The 23,345-nt window shown below is 46.2% G+C and overlaps 1 pseudogene; it reads right to left on the bottom strand.

The window, feature by feature from the left end:
- Window positions 1-16,746: 16,746 nt before the first annotated feature.
- On the bottom strand, window positions 16,747-16,865 carry LOC148881265 (5S ribosomal RNA; annotated as a pseudogene).
- Window positions 16,866-23,345: the final 6,480 nt, after the last annotated feature.

Raw genomic sequence — 23,345 nt, forward strand, 5'->3', positions numbered from 1 at the left:
TCTCCTGTCCCACATAAATCCGCCTCAATTCCAAGCCGGGTTAGTACGACATCCGCATTGGTGATCTGCACTGACGCTCCTTTCTTCTTATTGCCGGCTCCAAGCCAGGCCTCCATCCAGCCGCGTGTTACACATGCTCTGAAAATGCATTTGAGGCAATAAAAAACTTGATATGATCTTAACAGCTAAACAAAAGGCTGAATCTTCATGTTTTCACTTGTATTTGTGTTCGATTTTCACTTTGCCACTTAAATATACACTATTTTCATCATGAAACTTAAAACCATGAAGAAACGATTTACTTCAGAAAACGTGTCTCACTTGCTCTGAAAATGCGTTTGAGGCAATATAAATTTGAGATGATCCTCACAGCTAAACAAATGGCTTAATCATCATGTTTTCACTCTGATATGTGTCAGTGCTGCACTCTGTAGCCTAAATAGACACTAATTTCGTCATAAAACTTAAAACCCTGAAGAAATCATTTACTTCAGAAAACGTGTCTCACTTGCTCTGAAAATAGGTTTAAAGCAATAAAAAGTTGAGATGATCCGCACAGCTTAACAAAAGGCAGAATCTTCATGTTTTCACTTGTATATGTGTCAGTTTAGGACTCTGTAGCTGATAGAGTGTTTTATACACATCCGTAAACATCATGTTTTTTCTTGATTAGTTTAGTACATACTATGTTATTTGCATATTTAGTTTAGTCTATATGGATGTATTTAGCTTATCAGTTAACTAGTTGCGTATGCAGAGTGTAACAAGTATCAACTTTCAGTCTAATGTTCTCCCAACACTTGTCCATCGCTGATTGGACAACAGATCGCTGCTGTGTGGTTAAACTAGGTTGAGGAGGCGGGCTTTACTTTCTTGGCTTCCCACTCCGACGAGACATGTGCTCCTTTTGTTTTACGAAAATAAAGTAGTCTTTTCTGTTCACCATCTATCGTCCCCACTGGTATTTCATCATAAAACTCAGTTGAACTCCGAACCAGAAGAGAAACAGGAATTAGACTCCAACAAAATTTGGTGCCGAAAACCCGTGCCAAACGTCGGGTCCAGAGCGGTTGAGGGGTGCCCGCCTGCGTGCCTCAGTTGACGAAAGACGGGAGCTTTCTGCTCCTGGCGGCGTCTGCTTGTGAATTCTCCGCAAGAGACGGGGGGGGGGGGGGGGGGTCGTTCCCTCTCGGTGATGCCTGCTTGTTGACTGAAAAACGAGAGCCGACAGAATGAGTTGGTGTGGTGGAGCTCCTCGGCATTCTGACTGACAGGATACACGGCTGAGTTGACAAAGTTTTTTCGAGGTGGGTGAGCGCCAGCACGCAGCAGCCATTTGTTTGAATGTATTGTGGGATCCTTTTTTGGCCAGAAGGTAATCTATTCACAATTAATCCACAAATACAAGGCTGGATAATGCGAATTTTGATGATCAAGTTCGGATCACCTTAAATTCGGGCCTTCTGCGTATGAGGTTTTCTACGCGCGACTGATCGACGCCAGTACGGGTCGAAATAGTGTCTGGTCCGCACGCTGACTCAGATTCGGAATTTTCCAGTGAGCGATTCTTCACAAGGAGGTGAACTCCTGAGATTTATTTCTGTGCGAGGACTTGTGAAAAAATTAAGGAATTGAACGATTTTTTAATTTTGATTCAGGCTATTATGTGTCCTTTTTTTGTTTAAATGAAGCTGCAATCAATCGTGGATTCTCCGTGATATTAATACATTCATTTTGGTTTATCTGTGCTGAATTGGTGAACTGCAAAAGTTTATTTGTCTGAGGGAAATATCTTAAAAAAGGGGGTGGAGGGGGAGCCATTTGAGCCGTTAGTGGGAGTGTGTGCGCATGTGTGTGAGTGCGTGCGCGTGTGTGTGTGTGTGTGTATGTGCATTCATTGTGTGTGTATGTAAGCGCGTCTCGGGGTTGGAGACGTTTGTGTTTGAGCTAACAGAAGAAATTGTTTGTGAACTGTAGTGAATTGAACTGATGGGTGCAATCTTTTTCTAAGAAAACCCCAATCCCCAGGATACTAAATTCATAAAAAGGTAAAAAGGTGTCGGACGTTTTGCCTCCTACCCTTGGATAGGAGGCGAAACATCCAACACCTTCAAAAAGTACAAATGACAGCTGAAGAAACCTTCTCATCGGTTATCCAATTTAAGCAAACTGGAAAAATGAAAAAGCTATGTATTTAAAGATGGCCGCTGATAAAGAAACTCCTCCCTTACAAGGACAAAGCAGTTCATGGTCTTAAAATCGCCATTACTGGGACAGACTTACTTTGTTTTTTTCTGTGGCTGCAGCTTGTAAAACAAACCAGTTTCGTCAGCGTTGTATACGTCGTCGGGGTGGTAATCCCTCAGCAGCTCTTGCAGTCTGCCATTGTGCCAGTCGTCAACTTGGTTCTGATCCACTTTCTTGGCCTCTCCAGTAATCTTACGTAGCTTCAGATTCTTCCAAAGTCAAAAATCAAAGTCATCTTTATTGTCAAATACAGTACTGTATGCTAATATGCATGCCATACAGCACAGATGACGAAATGTAATGTCCTCTCGGACCCAGCATGCAAGGCACTTATAATGACTTTAACAAACATACAGTAATACAGTATGAAACATGAAAACGGAAATTTGCCAAGAGAGGGGAGCCACATGTTCATGCGCCGCCATCTTGGGAAAAACAAACATGTACGACAACACAAAGACACAGAGTCATTCATTCTTCAGGACTTGCTGTACCTTTCGTTCCTTGTAGCGATTTAACCAGCCTTTGGAGCATTTAAAGTCGTAATGGCCCAATTATTTTGCAAGCGCTTCAGCCTTGTTCTGCAGCATCACTCCTGATACCGGAATGTTCTGGTTCCTCGCTTGCCTCATCCAGGTCTCCACCGTGTCCTCAACATCTGGGCGCGCCGCCTTTCTCATCCTCTTTGAGCCAGGTCCGAAGTCCAGCGCTTCGTATGCCGTCTTTGTTTTATCCTTACTCTTCAACCACGTTGATAAAGTATTTTGCGGCACGTCGAATTCCTTTGTAATAGAGGAATTGCTCCGTGTTGGATTCTCCTCAACAGCCACGATTGACCTGTGCTTCCTTCCGAGATCACAATTCTTTCGTTTCGCCATTGTTGAAGACACACGAGCTGCCGTCTGATACACACGAGCTGCCGTCTGAAAATGAAAATGGCGTCTGCTCGCGGGAGCTGGTCACGTAAACCAAAACACGTGACCAAGTCGACCAATGGCGCCACCGATGGTGTGTCACGGAACCAAGTCACGTGACCAAGTCGACCAATGGCGAGGCCGATGGTGCGACCGATGGCGTGTATCGATATAAACATAGCAAAATGGCCGGCGGGAGATGAAAAAGAGCACCGTGGTAACTGGATTATCGCAACAACCATGAATCGTACTAAACATAACTAATTATACATAAAAAGAATAGAAATGTGCACGGGAAATGAAAATAGTATCGTAATAAGCAGTATTATAAATATAACTGATATCGATATAACGAGACTTTACTGAACTTCAGAAAATGTGTCTCACTTGCTCTGAAAATCCGTTTGAGGCAATATAAAATTAAATATATATATAAAATAAAAATATAAAAAATAAAAGGCAGAATCTTCATGTTTTATACAAGATATGTGTCAGTTTAAGACTCTGTAGCCTAAATAGACAATAATTTCATCATAGAACTTAAAAACCATGAAGCAAACATTGACTTCAGAACACATGTCTCACTTGCTTAATCATCATGTTTTTACTCTTATATGTGTCTGTGCTGCAATCTGTAGTCAAAATAGACACTATCACATCATAAAACTTAAAACCATGAAGAAATCACTTTTTTCACTTGCTCTAAAAATGCGTTTGAGGCAATAAAAATTTAAGATGATCCTCACAGCTAAAAAGGCTTAATCATCAAGTTTTCACTCATATGTATCAGATTTTCACTCTGCAGCCTAAATAGACACTAATTTCATCATAAAACATAAAACCAATGAAAACATCATTTAGTTCAGAAAACGTGTTTCACTTCCTCGGGAAATGCTTTTAAGGCAATAAAAAGTTGATATGATACTAACAGCTGAACAAAAGGCTGAATCGCCTAACTTGTCGCGAGCTAATCGAAAAGAACCGTCAAGCATCGAGAAAACATTGCGAATTCCGGACCGACCGCGCGACCCGAACGCCCGGAAGTGGCGACCCTGGGCACGGAAGCCGTCAGTCGGGGAGCCAATCCGGCCTCCCCGCGCAGCACCGCGCCGCGGAGCTTCTCCTCCGGTTTCCTGCAGCCTACCGGAAAGGTGTGCGGCGCCAGGACGGTCGTCGGCCGGCGACCGGTTCCAGCGGCCCTCGTGAGGATGAAGCAGACGGCCAGGTGGACGGGAACTGGACGGCCAAGCCTAAAACATCAAACGGCAGGCGTTGAGCAGGGATGACAAAGGCAGGGGTCTATATTGTAGCCGTAATAATAATAATAATAATGGCGGCAAGGTAGTCGAGTGGTTAGCGCGCAGTGTGGATGTGGATGGATGGATGGATGGGGGATACGGAGATGGAGGGAGGAAGATGACCTGAGGGAATAGAAATTTGAAGAAGGTCAGATAGGTCAGACGGATAGCTTTAAAGGACAACCGACTCAACTTTTTTGTTTCCTAAATGACAAGTCACCCCAGCAAGTAACTGTAACAAGTAACCTGAACCCTGACAAGTAACCATAACAAGTAACCATAACAAGTAACCCCAACAAGTATCCCTAACCCTAACAAGTAACTCTAACAAGTAACCCTAACAAGTAACCCTAACAAGTAACCCCAGAAAGTAACCTTAACCCTGACAAGTAACCATAACAACTAACCATAACAAGTAATCCACACAAGTATCCCTAATCCTAACATGTAACCCCAACATGTAACCCCAGCAAGTAACCCTAACCTTAACAAATAACCCTAACCCTAACAAGTAACCCTAACAAGTGACCCCACGAAGTAACCCTAACCATGGCAAGTAACCCTAACCCTAACAAGTAACCGCAACAAGTTACTCTATCAAGTAACTCAGTAAGTAACACTAACTCTAACAAGTAAACCTAACCCTAACAAGTGTCCCTAACAAGTAACCCCAGCCATTATCCCTCATCCTAACAAGTAACCCTAACAAGTAACCCCAGCAAGTAACCCTAACCCTAACAAGTAACCCTCACTCTGACAAGTAAACCGAGAAAGTAACCTTAACCCTAACAAGTAACGTTAACCCTAACAAGTAACCCCAGAAAATAACGCTAACCCTAACAGGTAACCCTAACCCGAACAAGTAACCCTCACAAGTGACACCAGGACGTAACCCTAACCCTAACAAGTAACCCCAGCAAGTAACCCTAACCCTAACAAGTAACCCCAGAAAGTAACCTTAACCCTGACAAGTAAACCTCACCCTAACAAGTGTCCCTAACAAGTAACCCCAGAAATTATCCCTAACCCTAACAAGTAACCCTAACAAGTAACCCCAGCAAGTAACCCTAGCCCTAACAAGTAACGTTAACCCTAACAAGTAACCCTAACAAGTGACCCCAGAAAGTAACCCTAACCCTAAAAAGTAACCCCAGCAAGTAACACTAACCCTAACAAGTGACCCCAGAAAGTAACCCTAACCCTAACAAGTAACCCCAACAAGTAACCCTAACAAGTAACCCTCACTCTGACAAGTAACCCGAGAAAGTAACCTTAACCCTAACAAGTAACCCCAGAAAGTAACACTAACCTTAACAAGTAACCCTAACCCGAACAAGTAACCCTAACAAGTAACCCCAGCAATTATCCCTAACCCTAACAAGTAACCCTAACAAGTAACCCCAGCAAGTAACCCTAGCCCTAACAAGTAACGTTAACCCTAACAAGTAACCCTAACAAGTGACCCCAGAAAGTAACCCTAACCCTAACAAGTAACCCCGGCAAGTAACACTAACCCTAACAAGTAACCCTAACAAGTGACCCCAGAAAGTAACCCTAACCCTAACAAGTAACCCCGGCAAGTAACACTAACCCTAACAAGTGACCCCAGAAAGTAACCCTAACCCTAACAAGTAAGCCCAGAAAGTAACCCTAGCCCTAACAAGTAACGTCAACCCTAACAAGTAACCCTAACAAGTGACCCCAGAAAGTAACCCTAACCCTAACAAGTAACCCTCACTCTGACAAGTAACCCGAGAAAGTAACCTTAACCCTAACAAGTAACCCCAGAAAGTAACACTAACCCTAACAAGTAACCCTAACAAGTGACCCCAGCAAGTAACCCTAGCCCTAACAAGTAACGTTAACCCTAACAAGTAACCCTAACAAGTGACCCCAGAAAGTAACCCTAACCCTAACAAGTAACCCCAGCAAGTAACACTAACCCTAACAAGTGACCCCAGAAAGTAACCCTAACCCTAACAAGTAACCCCAGAAAGTAACCCTAGCCCTAACAAGTAAGGTTAACCGTAACAAGTAACCCTAACAAGTGACCCCAGAAAGTAACCCTAACCCTAACAAGTATCCCCAGCAAGTAACACTAACCCTAACAAGTGACCCCAGAAAGTAACCCTAACCCTAACAAGTAACCCCAACAAGAAACCCTAACCTTAACAAGTAACCCTCACTCTGACAAGTAACCCGAGAAAGTAACCTTAACCCTAACAAGTAACCCAAGAAAGTAACACTAACCCTAACAAGTAACCCTAACCCGAACAAGTAACCCTAACAAGTAACCCCAGAAAGTAACCCTAACCCTAACAAGTAACCCCAGAAAGTAACCCTAGCCCTAACAAGTAACGTTAACCCTAACAAGTAACCCTAACAAGTGACCCCAGAAAGTAACCCTAACCCTAAAAAGTAACCCCAGCAAGTAACACTAACCCTAACAAGTGACCCCAGAAAGTAACCCTAACCCTAAAAAGTAACCCCAACAAGTAACCCTAACCCTAACAAGTAACCCTCACTCTGACAAGTAACCCGAGAAAGTAACCTTAACCCTAACAAGTAACCCCAGAAGTAACACTAACCCTAACAAGTAACCCTAACCCGAACAAGTAACCCTAACAAGTAACCCCAGCAATTATCCTTAACCCTAACAAGTAACCCTAACAAGTAACCCCAGAAAGTAACCCTAACCCTAACAAGTAACCCCAACAAGAAACCCTAACCTTAACAAGTAACCCTCACTCTGACAAGTAACCCGAGAAAGTAACCTTAACCCTAACAAGTAACCCCAGAAAGTAACACTAACCCTAACAACTAACCATAACCCGAACAAGTAACCCTAACAAGTGACCCCAGAAAGTAACCCTAACCCTAACAAGTGACCCCAGCAAGTAACCCTAACCCTAACAAGTAACCCCAGAATGTAACCTTAACCCTGACAAGTAACCCTAACCCTAACAAGTAGCCATAAGAAGTAACCCCAGAAAGTAACCTTAACCCTAACAAGTAACCCTAACAAGTAAACCCAGAAAGTAAGCCTAACCCTAACAAGTAACCCTAACGAGTAAACCCAGAAAGTAACCCTAACCCTAACAAGTAACCCTAACAAGTAAACCCAGAAAGTAACACTGACCCTAACAAGTAACCGTAACAAGTAAACCCAGAAAGTAACCTTAACCCTGACAAGTAACCCTAACCCTAAGAAATAACCCGAACCCTAACAAGTAACCCTAACAAGTATCCCCAGCAAGTAAGCCTAATCCTAACTAGTAACCCTAATCCTAACAAGTAACCCTAAAAAGTAGCCCCAGAAAGTAACCCTAACCCTAACAAGTAACCCTCACCCTAACAAGTGACCCTAACCCTAAGAAATTACCCTAACAAGTAAACCCAGAAAGTAACACTAACTCTAAGATGTAACCCCAGCAATAACCCTAACTCTAACAAGTAACACTAACCCTAACAAGTGACCCTAACCCTGACAAGTAACCCTAACAAGTAACCCCAGAAACTAACCTTAACCCTAACAAGTAACCCCAGAAAGTAATGCTACCCCTAACAAGTAAACCGAACCCGAACAAGTAACCCTAACAAGTGACCCCAGAAAGTAATACTAACCCTAACAAGTAACCCGAACAAGTAACCCCAGCAAGTAACCCTAAGCCTGACAAGTAACCTCAGAAAGTAACCTTAACCCTGACAAGTTACCCTAACATGTAACCCTAACCCTAACAAGTAACCCTAACCCTAAGAAATTACCCTAACAAGTAAACCCAGAAAGTAACATTAACCCTGACAAGTAACCCTAACAAGTAAACCTAGAAAGTAACCCTAACCCTAACAAGTAACCCTAACCCTAACAAGTAACCCTAACAAGTAAAACCAGAAAGTAACCTTAAACCTGACAAGTAACCCTAACCCTAACAAGTAACCCCAGCAAGTAACCCCGGCAAGTAACCCTAACTCTAACAAGTAACCGTAACCCTAACAAGTAACCCTAAACCTCACAAGTGACCCTAACAAGTAACCCCAGCATGTAACCCCAGCAAGTAAACCCAGCAAATAACCCTAACCCTGACAAGTAACACTAACCCTGAGTAGTAACCCTAACAAGTAACCCCGGCAAGTAACCCTAACTCTAACAAGTAACCCTAACCCTAACAAGTAACCCTAACACTGACAAGTCACCCTAACAAGTAACCCCAGCATGTAACCCCAGCAAATAAACCCAGCAAGTAACCCTAACCCTGACAAGTAACCCTAACAAGTAACCCTATCAAGTAACCCCAGAAAGTAACCCTAACCCTGACAAATAACCCTAATCCTAACAAGTAACCCTAACCCTAACAAGTAACCCTAAAAAGTAACCACAGAAAGTAACCAGAACCCTAACAAGTAACCTTCACCATAACAACTGACCCTAACCCTAAGAAATAACCCTAACAAGTAAACCAAGAAAGTAACCCTCACCCTCACGCTAACCTTAAAAAGTAACCCTAACCCTAACAAGTAACCCTAAGAAGTAACCCCAGAAAGTAACATTAACCCTAACAAGTAACCCTAACAAGTAAACCCAGAAAGTAAGCCTCACCCTAACAAGTAACCATGACCCTTACAAGTAACCCTAACAAGTAACCCTAACAAGTAACCCTAAAAAGTAACCCCAGAAAGTCACCCTAACCCTGACAAATAACCCTAATCCTAACTATTAACCCAAACCCTAACAAGTAACCCTAAAAGGTAGCCCCAGAAAGTAACCCTAACAAGAAACCCTCACCCTAACAAGTGACCCTAACCCTAAGAAATAACCCTAACAAGCCAACCCAGAAAGTAACCCCCTGTCACGTTCCGGCTGCGACAGTGGCAGCTGACGAGTGGGAACGTTATGGGTTGGTGGTGGATCGCTAAGCAGGACAGAGGCGTTGGTGCAGGCAGTAGATTTATTAACAGAAAGCGCGGGTCCGAGAAGACGCTGACCCGGTAAAAAGTTTGTAGAACAAAACAAAGAATGACTAAATGACAATGCTAGTGGGTCAGCAGCGGCAATCCACCCAACCAAACTAACTAAGAAAACAAAGAGGCACACGGGGGTGCAAAACAACCTACGATGGGGTGCAATAAAACAAACGCATTCGTGGCTAGAATCATTCCTTGGGCGAAGCAAATCACGTACTGATTTCACGATCAAAGTACTGGCAGGGCGCGAGGCGAAGTATCTTCCGACGCGTCGGGTTTAAATGTCCCACAGTCAGTGATGAGGAAATTGACAGCAGCTGGCGGACGGCGGGAGCGGAGGCCCGGCCCAGCTGTCAACTGGCTCATGACAGGACCCCCTCCTCAACGGACGCCTCCTGGCGGTCCACCCGGTTTGGACGGGTAAGCCTCGTGGAATTCCCTCAGGAGCCACGGGTCCAGGATCCAGGCTCACGGGACCCATTGACGATCCTCCGGTCCGTAGCCCTCCCAGTCGTCCAGGTACTGGATGCCCTTTCCCCTGCGCCGTGAATCCAGGATCTCCCGCACTGCGTAGACCAGTCCTCCGTCCACTATCTGCAGGGGGGGGGGGGGTTGGGCGGGAGGAGGGGCCAAGGGGCTGGATTCCACCGGTTTGATGAGAGAGACATGGAAAACCGGGTGAATCTTCATGGAGGCGGGCAGCCGGAGTCGGACCGTGACCGGGTTGATGATGGCCTCTACTGCGAAGGGGCCCGCGAATCGCGGACCCAATTTGGGAGTGGTCCCGGCCAGCCGTAGGTGCCTTGTGGACAACCAGACCTTCTGGCCCACCTGGTAAGCCGGCGCGGGACGGCGACGGCGATGCGCAACTTTCTGGTTCCGGGCCGCCGTGCGTGATAGGGCTTCCCTGGTCTCCCTCCATACCCAATGGGCCCGCCGAAGATGGTGTTGTATCGACGGGACCTCCACCTCCCCTACCTGTGTGGGAAAGAGCGGTGGCTGGTAGCCATAGGCCGACATAAATGGTGACCGACCTGTGGCTGAGGAGACCAGGGTGTTGTGGGCATATTCCACCCACGGGAGATGGATGGACCAGGCCGAAGGACGATGCAGGGCCGCCTCCAGGTCCTGGTTCTTCTTCTCGGTCTGGCCGTTGGACTGTGGATGGTAACCGGAGGACAGGCTGGCCGACGCCCCCATGGACCTGCAGAAACACTTCCAGACCCAGGATACGAACTGGGGCCCTCGGTCCGACACGATGTCAGTAGGGATCCCATGGAGACGGACGACGTGTTTGACGAATAGTGTCGCCGTCTCGATAGCGGACGGCAGCTTGGTCAACGGCACAAAGTGTGCCGACTTGGAAAACCGGTCCACTATCGTGAGGATGACCGTCTTACCACGGGATGGGGGGAGGCCGGTGATGAAATCCACTGATATGTGGGACCAAGGGCGCGGGGGGACGGGTAGGGGGCGGTGCAGTGCTGCCGGGGGCTGATGGCACAGGCGCACGACAGGCAGGCCTTCACGAAGTCCGCCACGTCGTTGCGGAGCCGCGGCCATCAGAATCGCTGAGAGACGAGGTGCTCGGTGTGGCTCACCCCTGGGTGACACGCCACCTTGGATGCGTGCCCCCACTGGAGCACCTCCGAGCGCAGCGACTGGGGAACGAACAGTTTGCCTGTGGGACAGTTATCGGGAACCGGGGTACCTCTTAATGACTCCATGACCCTCCGTTCGACCTCCCACTGGAGCGCCCCCACGATCTGACGGCCGGGCAGGATGGATTCCGCGAGGTCTTCCTTGCCTGATGGCTCGTGGATCCGCGATAGGGCGTCGGGCTTGGTGTTTTTGGTCCCTGGACAGTAGGTGAGGGTGAAGGAGAAGCGGGTTAAGAAGAGCGCCCACCGTGCCTGGCGTGCATTCAGCCTCTTGGCGGCCCGGATGACCGCCAAGTTCTTGTGGTCGGTAAGCACGGTGAACGGCTCTTTCTCCCCTTCGAGACAGTGCCTCCACTCCTGAAGAGCCAATACGACGGCGAGCAGCTCCCGGTTGCCCACGTCGTAGTTGGCTTCTGCGGGACTGAGGCGGCGGGAGAAGAAGGCGCAGGGGTGGAGCTCCTGGTCGACTGAGGAGTGTTGGGAGAGTACCGCCCCAACGCCTGAGTCCGAGGCGTCTACCTCCACAATGAATGCGGCGTTGGGGTCTGGGTGGCGGAGAACTGGGGGGTGAGTGAACGCCCCTTTCAGCAGGCGGAACGCGGCGTCCGCTTCTTCCGTCCACCCGAACGGGGTCTTAGTAGAGGTGAGTTGGATGAGAGGGAGGGCCTTCCGGCTGTAGTTACGGATGAAGCGGCGGTAGAAATTGGCGAAGCCCAGGAAGCATTGTAGTTGCTTGCGAGCGGTGGGTGTGGGCCATTCTACCACCGATTCGGTCTTGGCGGGGTCAGCCCGGATCTGCCCGCGCTCCACGATGAAGCCCAGGAAGGGTAAGGAGGAGGTGTGGAATTCACATTTCTCGGCTTTGATGTATAGTCGGTTCTGCCGCTGCAGAACCAGCCGGACGTGCTGGCGATGTGCCTCGAGGGATTCTGAAAAAATTAAAATGTCATCCAGATAAACAAAACAGAAAATGTTCAGAAAATTCCTCAAGACGTCATTAATCAGATTCTGGAACACAGCGGGTGCATTGGTGAGACCAAATGGCATCACCAAGTACTCGAAGTGTCCCAGAGGCGTCTTAAATGCGGTCTTCCACTCATCCCCCTCTTTAACCCGAATAAGATGGTATGCGCTCCGGAGGTCCAGTCTAGTGAAAACGGTCGCGGCCTGGAGGGACGCGAAGGCGGAGTCAATCAATGGGAGCGGGTATTTGTTCTTGATAGTTATTTCATTGAGTTTCATTGCATGGACGCAGCGATGTATCTTTTTTGGCGATAAAAAAGAACCCCGCCCCCAAGGGTGACCATGACGGCCGAATGAGCCCGGCTGCGAGTGAAGAGTCAATGTAGTCCCGGAGAGCCTGTTGTTTGGGTTGGGAGACGTTGTAAAGCCGAGAACTGGGGAACGGAGCGTTGGGCTGGAGGTCAATGGCGCAATCATAGGGACGGTGCGGTGGTAATGACAGGGCGTGGTCCTTGCTGAATGCCTGTCGTAGGTCGTGGTAACAGGGCGGACCCCCTCTAAACTAATAACCTCCGGTGGGTAGCTGCGAAATGATGATGACCCGCCCGTGGCCAAGCTGAGGCAGTGAGCGTAGCAGAGGGGGCCCCACCCCTGAATGGTAGGTCCGTCCCACGAAATGGCCGGATTGTGGGTCCCCAGCCAAGGTAACCCGAGCACGATGGGAACCGAGCGTGATGGCATTACGAAGAACCGCCGGTATTCTACGTGGTTGCCCAAGAGTACGAGTCGAAGCGGCGCGGTTTCTTGCTTAACCTCGGCAAGTAACCGACCGTCGAGATCGAGTATGCTCCGACTCGCCCCCAGCTGGACAACCCGACAACCCAATGCAGACACGACGCGCGGGTCTATGAAACAGCCGTCGGCCCCCGAATCCACTAGGGCCCGAACGGACATGGTCCTGGTGGGACCGTGTATTACGGCATCCAGTTCAAGTCTCCGGGACGTGAACCCACCCGCGGACCTTAAAGGGACCCGTAGTTTGGGAGGACGGGGCAACTTACAGTCACTGGAGGGCTTTCCGGGAAGTCCCCAACTAGGACAGTCCGGGGCTCTGTGACCCAACTTCCCACAGAGCTGGCAAGCTGGGCCGGTGTTGCGTCGCTCCGACGGCCGCGCAGCGGTCTTTCACCCACCATCTCCATAGGCTCCACGGCCGCGTGCCCCCCACGCAGAAAGGTCCGGGCACCGCCCCCTCGGGTCCCCGCCGGCGGCTCGGGATTAGCCTGGGCAGCACGCTCCCGGGCCCTTTCTCGCATCCGGTTGTCCAGCTGCAGCGTGAGGGAGATCAGCTCGCGAAGGCTGGAGCACTCGTCGCGGGTGGCCAGTTCGTCCTTCAGCGCCGCGTTGAGCCCATGCCGAAACATCCCCCACAGGGCGCGGTTGTCGTACCCGCTGGCGGCTGACAGGACACAGAAGGCGACGTAATATTCCGCCGCCGATCGGTTGCCCTGGCGGCAGATCCACAGCTGGGCCTCTGCTTCCTGCCCACTCACCGGGTGATGAAACACCTGCCGTAGCTCGGCCTTGAAGTCCGGGAAGGAGGCTCGGAGCTCCGGCCGAGATTCCCAGACGGCCAACGCCCAAGCGGCTGCGGGTCCGGCAAGCAGGCTGGTATCATATGACACCTTGGCCGCGTCAGTGGTGTATACGGAGGGTTGTTGGTCGAATACTATGGAGCACTGCAGCAGGAATTGCGCACAGCGTCCGGGTTCCCCTCCGTAACGGGCGGGGTGTGGGATGTTGGGTTCGCGGCTCATCGTTTGGCAAGGGACGGCCCCCGAGGCGGAGTCGCCCCTGGTCTCAAGTCTTTCTACCCGTTGGGCCAATTGGGTGATGTCGTGGTGGACCTCCGCAAGGGCGGGCAACAATTGACCGAGCTGCTCCGCCTGCTGAGCGAGGATGGAGAAGATACGGTTACTGTCTGCAGGATCCATGTTGGTCGGAAGATTCTGTCACGTTCCGGCGGCGACAATGGCAGCTGACGAGCGGGAACGTTATGGGTTGGTGGTGGATCGCTAAGCAGGACAGAGGCGTTGGTGCAGGCAGTAGATTTATTACCAGAAAGCGCGGGTCCGAGAAGACGCGGACCCGGTAAAAAGTTTGTAGAACAAAACAAAGAATGACTAAATGACAATGCTAGTGGGTGAGCGGCGGCAATCCACCCTACCACACTAACTAAGAAAACCAAGAGGCACACGGGGGTGCAGAACAACCTACGACGCGGTGCAATAAAACAAACACGTTCGTGGCTAGAATCATTCCTCGGGCGAAGCAAATCACATACTGATTTCACGATCAAGGTACTGACAGGGCGTGAGGCGAAGTATCTTCCGACACTGGGTGAGTGCCAGCGTCGGGTTTAAATGTCCAACAGTCAGTGATGAGGAAATTGACAGCAGCTGGCGGACGGCGGGAGCGGAGGCCCCGCCCAGCATTCTACTGGCTCATGACACCCTCACCCTGACAAATAACCCTAACCATAACAAGTAACCCTAAAGAGTAACCCCAGAAAGTAACCCTAACCCTGACAAGTAACCCTAATCCTAACAAGTAACCCTAACCCTAAGAAATTACCCAAACAAGTAAACCCAAACAAGTAAACCCAGAAAGTAACCCTCACCCACACGCTAACCCTAACAAGTAACCCTAACCCTAACAAGTAACCCTAAGAAGTAACCCCAGCAAGTAACCCTAACCCAAAGAAGTAACCCCAGAAAGTAACCTTAACCCTGACAAGTAACCCTAACAAGTAAACCGAGCAAGTAACCCCAGAAAATAACCCTAACAAGTAACCCTAACCCTAACAAGTGACCCTAACACTGACAAGTAACCCCAGAAAGTAACCTTAACCCTCACAAGTAACCCTAACCCTAACAAGTAACCCCAGAACGTAACACTAACCCTAACAAGTAACCCTAACCCTAACAAGTAACCCCAACCCCAACAAGTATCCCGAACCCTAACAAGTAGAAGTTATTTGATGCGATTTTGCAAATGGCCACAACCTGTCCGATGGCGTCGGTTGTCCTTTAAACGAAAAATTTCAAAAGTCGATTCTAACCTTTGACCGGGAGACAGTAGGAGCTCCCTAACCCTAACAAGTAACCCCAGCAAGTAACCCTAACCCTAACAAGTAACCCTCACCCTGACAAGTAACCAGAGAAAGTAACCATAACCCTAACAAGTAACCCCAGAAAGTAACCCTAGCCCTAACAAGTAGTGTTAACCCTAACACATAACCCTAACAAGTAACCCCAGAAAGTAACGCTAACCCTAACAAGTAACCCTAACCCGAACAAGTAACCCTAACAAGTGACCCCAGAAAGTAAACCTAACCCTAACAAGTAACCCTAACAAGTAACCCCAGAAAGTAACACTAACCCTAACAAGTAACCCTAACCCTAACAAGTAACCGTAACCCCAACAAGTGTCCCGAACCCTAACCAGTAGAAGTCATTTGAAGCAATTTTGCAAATGGACACAACGTGTCCGGTGGCGTCGGTTGTCCTTTAAACGAAAAAAATTCAAAAGTCAATTCTGACCTTTGACCGGGAGACAGTAGGAGCTATTGGAGGATTTCTGGACCAGTTGAAGCTGGTTGAAGCTTGTGGAAAAGTTTCTGAGGGACACCAAGGACAGTATAGCATCATATATATCATATAGAATATGACAATACCCTGTCAAGTAACCCCAGAAAGTAACCTTAACCTTGACAAGTAACCCTTACAAGTAACCCAAAGAAGTATCCCCAACAGGTATCTCTAAACCTAACAAGTAACCACAGAAAGTAACCTTAACCCTGACAAGTAACCCTCACAAGTAACCCCAGAAAGTAACCTTAAACCTGACAAGTAACCCTAACAAGTAACCCTAAAAAGTAAACCCAGAAAGTAACATTAACCCTAACTAGTAAACCAGACAAGTAAACCCAGAAAGTAACTCTAACCCTAACAAGTAAACCCAGAATGCAACCTTAACCCTGACAACGATGAGAAGGTTTCTTCAGCCGTCATCTCTACAAATTTGAAGGTTTCGGACGTTTTGCCTCCTATCCAAGAGGCTTCGTCAGCGAACTAAAGTCTGACTGGTCGTATCGGCCCTATTTATATATCCCTAATGTCCAGACATGGCGGCGCCGGACACAGCTATGATAGGTCCCTACTCTCAGTTTGGGGGAGCAGAGGACCACTCCCTGTGGCCCCACTGATTGTTCCTACATTCCTGACTAACAACTGGCCTATTTGCCCCACTCCCACCGGTATCACCTCATCAGCATTACGACTATTGCCTAATCTGTTTTACCTATGCAGGCTATTGTATGAACGATCCAAATTGAACCTCACCCCACCAGACCAGTTTAATGAAGGATTTTGTGGTTTTATAAGAATCGCTTCTTTTACCCCCCTTTCAAACCACCTATGTTCTTTCGCTAAGGTTTTAACCTCATTGTCGTCAAATGAGTGGTTGCTAGTTTTTAGGTGCAAATGTACTGCCAATTGAAGCCCACTTGTATTATCCCTGCAATGTTGATAGTCTTTTTTTGAGAATTTGTTGAGTCTCCCCAATGTACTGCTCTTTATAATTTTCATCTTTCCAATGTATTGAATAAACACATAGTTTGGGGTGGCTGCAAAAAAAAAAAGCTTACAGCACCTGGTATTCCTAGACAGTCTCCCATCCAAGTACTAACCAGGCCCAACCCTGCTTAGCTTCCGAGATCAGACAAGATCGGGCATTCTCAGGGTAGTATGGCCGTACGCGTGGGTAGCTTTTCTTTCACTTCCAATGCAATCCGTTTCGCCCATTCATTCCGGGTAGAGTGAACGCTGGCGCGAATGGTTGCACCTGTTCACTCGCACAAAAAAATGTTCTTATCCCGTGACTGTAAAGTGGCCTTTAGAGCTTTGAAAGGCGCTTAAAATGTTATGTATAACTATGAATATTATGTGGTGAAATGGTTGATCACGAGATCAGTGTCGCTGTGTGATTACGTCAGCAGAGGGCGTCAAGGACCAGACAGAGAGTAATCATAATAAATGTCAAAAGAAAAGGATAGAGAATTCAACCCAAAATTCTGAAGATACTAAAAGGAGAGGAGTAGCATTACCTTACATTGCAGGACTTTCTGAAAAACTAGAGTCCTTTGGCAACACAAAATTCCTACTTATTTCAAACCGATAAACACTTGAAGGCAAAAATGAATGCATCCAAAAGATAGGCTGTCAAATGAAAAACAAAGTAATGTAGTTTATTCAATACATTGGAAAAATGAAAATTATAAAGAGCAAAACATTGGGGAGTCTAAACAAATTCTAAAAAAAAAAATACTTTATCAACACCGCTGGGATAATTAACAAGTAAACACAGAAAGTAACCTTAACCCTGACAAGTAACCCAGAACGTAACCCTAGCCATAACAAGTAACCCTAACAAGTAAACACAGAAAGTAACCTTAATCCTGACAAGTAACCCTCACCCTAACAAGCAACCCTAACCCTAACAAGTAACCCTAGCCCTAACAACTAACCCCAGCAAGTAACCCTAACCCTAACAAGTAACCCTAACCCTAACAAGTAACCCTAACCATGACAAGTCTCCCTAACAAGTAACCCCAGCATGTAACCCCAGCAAGAAACCCCAGCAAGGAACCTTAACCCTGACAAGTAACCCTAACCCTAACAAGTAACCCTAAAAGGTAACCCCAGAAAGTAACCCTAACCCTGACAAGTAACCCTAATCCTAACAACCAACCCTAACAAGTAACCCCAGCAAGTATCCCTAACACTAACAAGTAACCCCAGAAAGTAACCTTAACCCAAACAAGTAACCCTAACAAGTAAACACAGAAAGTAACCTTAACCCTGACAAGTAACCCTAATCCTAACAAGTAACCCTCACCCTAACAAGGAACCCTAAAAAGTAACCCCAGAAAGTAACCCTAGCCCTAACAAGTAACCCTAACATTTAAACCCGAAAAGGTTATTTATGTATTTTTTTAGGTGGGGTATGAGTTTAAAAGTGTCGATGAACCCTAGCCCTAACAAGTAACCCTAAAAGTAACCCCAGAAAGTAACCCTAACCCTGACAAGTAACCCTAACAAGTAACCCCAGAAAGTAAGCTTAACCCTAACAAGTAACCCTAACAAGTAAACCAAGAAAGTAACCCTAGCCCTAACAAGTAACCCTAACAAGTAACCCCAGTAAGTAACCTTAACCCTAACAAGTAAACCCAGAAAGTAACCCTAACCCTAACAAGTAAACCCAGCAAGTAACCGTAACCCTGACAAGTAACCCGAACCCTAACAAGTAACCCTAAAAGGTAACCCCAGAAAGTAACCCTAACCCTGACAAGTAACCCTAATCCTAACAACCAACCCTAACAAGTAACCCCAGCAAGTATCCCTAACACTAACAAGTAACCCCAGAAAGTAACCTTAACCCAAACAAGTAACCCTAACAGGTAAACACAGAAAGTAACCTTAACCCTGACAAGTAACCCTAACCCTAACAAGTAACCCTAAAAGTAATCCCAGAAAGTAACCTTAACCCTAACAAGTAACCCTAACAAGTAACCCCAGAAAGTAACCCTAGCCCTAACAAGTAACCCTAACAAGGAACCCCAGCAAGTAACCCCATAAAGTAACCTTAACCCTGACAAGTAATCCTAACCCTAACAAGTAACCCTAAAAATTAACCCCAGAAAGTAACCCTAACCCTTACAAGTAACCCTAACAAATAACCCGAACCCTAACAAATAACCCTAAGAAGTAACCCCAGAAAGTTACCTTAACCCTAACAAGTAAACCCGGAAAGTAACCTTAACCCTGACAAGTAACCCTAACCCTAACAAGTAACCCTAAAAGTAATCCCAGAAAGTATCCCTAGCCCTAACAAGTAACCTGAACAAGTAATTACAGAAAGTAACCCTAGCCCTAACAAGTAACCCTAACAAGTAACCCCAGAAAGTAACCTTAACCATAACAAGTAACCCTAACAAGTAAACCCTGAAAGTAACCTTAACCCTGACAAGTAACCCTAACCCTAACAAGTAACCCTCACCCTAACAAGTGACCCTAACCCTAAGAAATAATCCTAACAAGTAAACCCAGAAAGTAACCCTCACCCTAACAAGTAACCCTCACCCTAACAAGCAACCCTAACCCTATCAAGTAACCCTAGCCCTAACAAGTAACCCCAGCAAGTAACCCTAACCCTAACAAGTAACCCTAACCATGACAAGTCACCCTAACAAGTAACCCCAGCATGTAACCCCAGCAAGTAACCCCAGCAAGTAACCCCAGCAAGTAACCCTAACTCTGACAAGTAACACTAACCCTAACAAGTAACCATAAAATGTAACCCCAGAAAGTATCCCTAACCCTGAGAAGTAACCCTAATCCTATCAAGTAACCCTGACCCTAACAAGGAACCATAAATGTAACCCCAGAAAGTAACCTTAACCCTAACAAGTAACCCTAACAAGTAAACCCAGAACGTAACCCTAGCCATAACAAGTAACCCTAACAAGTAAACACAGAAAGTAACCCTAACCCTGACAAGTAACCCTAATCCTAACAATCAACCCTACCAAGTAACCCCAGTAAGTATCCCTTACACTAACAAGTAACCCCAGAAAGTAACCTTAACCCTAACAAGTAACCCTAACAAGTAAACACAGAAAGTAACCTTAACCCTGACACGTAACCCAGAACGTAACCCTAGCCATAACAAGTAACCCTAACAAGTAAACACAGAAAGTAACCTTAACCCTGACAAGTAACCCTAAGCTTAACAAGTAACCCTAACAAGTAACCCCAGCAAGTAACCTTAACCCTGACAAGTAACACTAACCCTAACAAGTAACCATAAAATGTAACCCCAGAAAGTATCCATAACCCTGAGAAGTAACCCTAATCCTAACAAGTAACCCTCACCCTAACAAGGAACCCTAAAAAGTAACCCCAGAAAGTAACCCTAGCCCTAACAAGTAACCCCAGAAAGTAACCCTAACCAGAACAAGTAACCCTAAAAGTAATCCCAGAAAGTAACCTTAACCCTAACAAGTAACCCCATAAAGTAACACTAACCCTAACAAGTAACCCCATCAAGTAACCCTAACCCTAACAAGTAACCCTAACAAGTAACCCCAGCAAGTAACCCCAGAAAGTAACCTTAACCCTGTCAAGTAACCCTAACAAGTAACCCGAACCCTAACAAGTAACCCTAAAAAGTAACCCCAGAAAGTTACCTTAACCCTAACAAGCAACCCTAACAAGTAAACACAGAAAGTAACATTAACCCTGACAAGTAACCCTAACCCTTACAAGTAACCCTAAAAGTAATCCCAAAAAGTAACCTTAACCCTAACAAGTAACCCCAGAAAGTAACCCTAGCCCTAACAAGTAACCCTAACAAGTAAACCCAGAAAGTAACCCTAGCCCTAACAAGTAACCCTAACAAGTACCCCCAGAAAGTAACCTTAACCCTAACAAGAAACCCTAACAAGTAAACCCTGAAAGTAACCCTAACCCTAACAAGTAACCGTAACCCTAACAAGTAACCCAAACAAGTAAACCCAGAAAGTAACCTTAACCCTGAAAAGTAACCCTAATCCTAACAACCAACCCTAACAAGTAACCCCAGCAAGTATCCCTAACACTAACAAGTAACCCGAGAAAGTAACCTTAACCCTGACAAGTAACCCAGAACGTAACCATAGCCATAACAAGTCACCCTAAAGAGTAAACACAGAAAGTAAACTTAACCCTGACAAGTAACCCTAAGCCTAACAAAAACCCTAACAAGTAACCCCAGCAAGTAACCTTAACCCTGACAAGTAACCCTAACCCTAACAAGTAACCCTAAAATGTAACTTCAGAAAGTAACCCTAACCCTGAGAAGTAACCCTAATCCTAACAAGTAACCCTCACCCTAACAAGGAACCCTAAAAAGAAACCCCAGAAACTAACCCTAGCCCTAACATGTAACCCTAACATTTGAACCCAGAAAGTAACCCTAGCCCTAACAAGTAACCCCAGAAAGTAACCTTAACCCTAACAAGTAACCCTAAAAATTAACCCCAGAAAGTAACCCTAACCCTGACAAGTAACCCTAACAAATAACCCGAACCCTAACAAATAACCCTAAGAAGTAACCCCAGAAAGTTACCTTAACCCTAACAAGTAAACCCGGAAAGTAACCCTAGCCCTAACAAGCAACCCTAGCAAGTAAACACAGAAAGTAACCTTAACCCTGACAAGTAACCTTAACCCTAACAAGTAACCCTAAAAGTAATCCCAGAAAGTAACCCTAGCCCTAACAAGTAACCCGAACAAGTAAACACAGAAAGTAACCCTAGCCCTAACAAGTAACCCTAACAAGTAACCCCAGAAAGTAACCTTAACCATAACAAGTAACCCTAACAAGTAAACCCTGAAAGTAACCCTAACCCTAACAAAGTAACCATAACCAAACAAGTAACCCAAACAAGTAAACCCAGAGAGTAACCTTAACCCTGACAAGTAACCCTAACCCTAACAAGTAACCCTAAAAGTTAACCCCAGAAAGTAACCCTAACCCTGACAAGTAACCCTAATCCTAACAAGTAACCCTAACCCTAACAAATAACCCTAAAAAGTAACCCAAGAATGTAACCCTAACCTTAACAAGAGACCCTCACCCTAACAAGTGACCCTAACCCTAACAAGTAACCCTAACCCTTACAAGTCTCCATAACAAGTAACCCAGGCATGTAACCCAAGCAAGTAACCCTAACCATGACATGTAACCCTAACAAGTAACCCTAACAAGTAACACCAGAAAGTAACCTTAACCCTAACAAGTAACCCTAACAAGTAAACCCAGAAAGTAACCCTAGCCCTATCAAGTAACCCTAACAAGTAACCCCAGTAAGTAACCTTAACCCTAACAAGTAAACCTAGAAAGCAACCCTAACCCTAACAAGTAACCCTAAAAGGTAACCCCAAAAAGTAACCCTAACTCTGACAAGTAAACCTAATCCTAACAACCAACCCTACCAAGTAATCCCAGTATGTATCCCTAACACTAACAAGTAACCCCAGAAAGTAACCTTAACCCTAACAAGTAACCCTAACAAGTAAACACAGAAAGTAACCTTAACCCTGACACGTAACCCAGAACGTAACCCTAGCCATAACAAGTAACCCTAACAAGTAAACACAGAAAGTAACCTTAACCCTGACAAGTAACCCTAAGCTTAACAAGTAACCCTAACAAGTAACCCCAGCAAGTAACCTTAACCCTGACAAGTAACACTAACCCTAACAAGTAACCATAAAATGTAACCCCAGAAAGTATCCATAACCCTGAGAAGTAACCCTAATCCTAACAAGTAACCCTCACCCTAACAAGGAACCATAAAAAGTAACCCCAGAAAGTAACCCTCACCCTAACAAGTGACCCTAACCCTAAGAAATAATCCTAACAAGTAAACCCAGAAAGTAACCCTCACCCTAACAAGTAACCCTCACCCTAACAAGCAACCCTAACCCTATCAAGTAACCCTAGCCCTAACAAGTAACCCCAGCAAGTAACCCTAACCCTAACAAGTAACCCTAACCATGACAAGTCACCCTAACAAGTAACCCCAGCATGTAACCCCAGCAAGTAACCCCAGCAAGTAACCCCAGCAAGTAACCCTAACTCTGACAAGTAACACTAACCCTAACAAGTAACCATAAAATGTAACCCCAGAAAGTATCCCTAACCCTGAGAAGTAACCCTAATCCTATCAAGTAACCCTGACCCTAACAAGGAACCATAAATGTAACCCCAGAAAGTAACCTTAACCCTAACAAGTAACCCTAACAAGTAAACCCAGAACGTAACCCTAGCCATAACAAGTAACCCTAACAAGTAAACACAGAAAGTAACCCTAACCCTGACAAGTAACCCTAATCCTAACAATCAACCCTACCAAGTAACCCCAGTAAGTATCCCTTACACTAACAAGTAACCCCAGAAAGTAACCTTAACCCTAACAAGTAACCCTAACAAGTAAACACAGAAAGTAACCTTAACCCTGACACGTAACCCAGAACGTAACCCTAGCCATAACAAGTAACCCTAACAAGTAAACACAGAAAGTAACCTTAACCCTGACAAGTAACCCTAAGCTTAACAAGTAACCCTAACAAGTAACCCCAGCAAGTAACCTTAACCCTGACAAGTAACACTAACCCTAACAAGTAACCATAAAA

This window comes from Hippocampus bargibanti, unplaced genomic scaffold (assembly GCF_051943395.1).
Source record: "Hippocampus bargibanti isolate YZ-2025 unplaced genomic scaffold, ASM5194339v1 Contig00087_ERROPOS6900000+, whole genome shotgun sequence".
NCBI classification, from domain to species: domain Eukaryota; kingdom Metazoa; phylum Chordata; class Actinopteri; order Syngnathiformes; family Syngnathidae; genus Hippocampus; species Hippocampus bargibanti.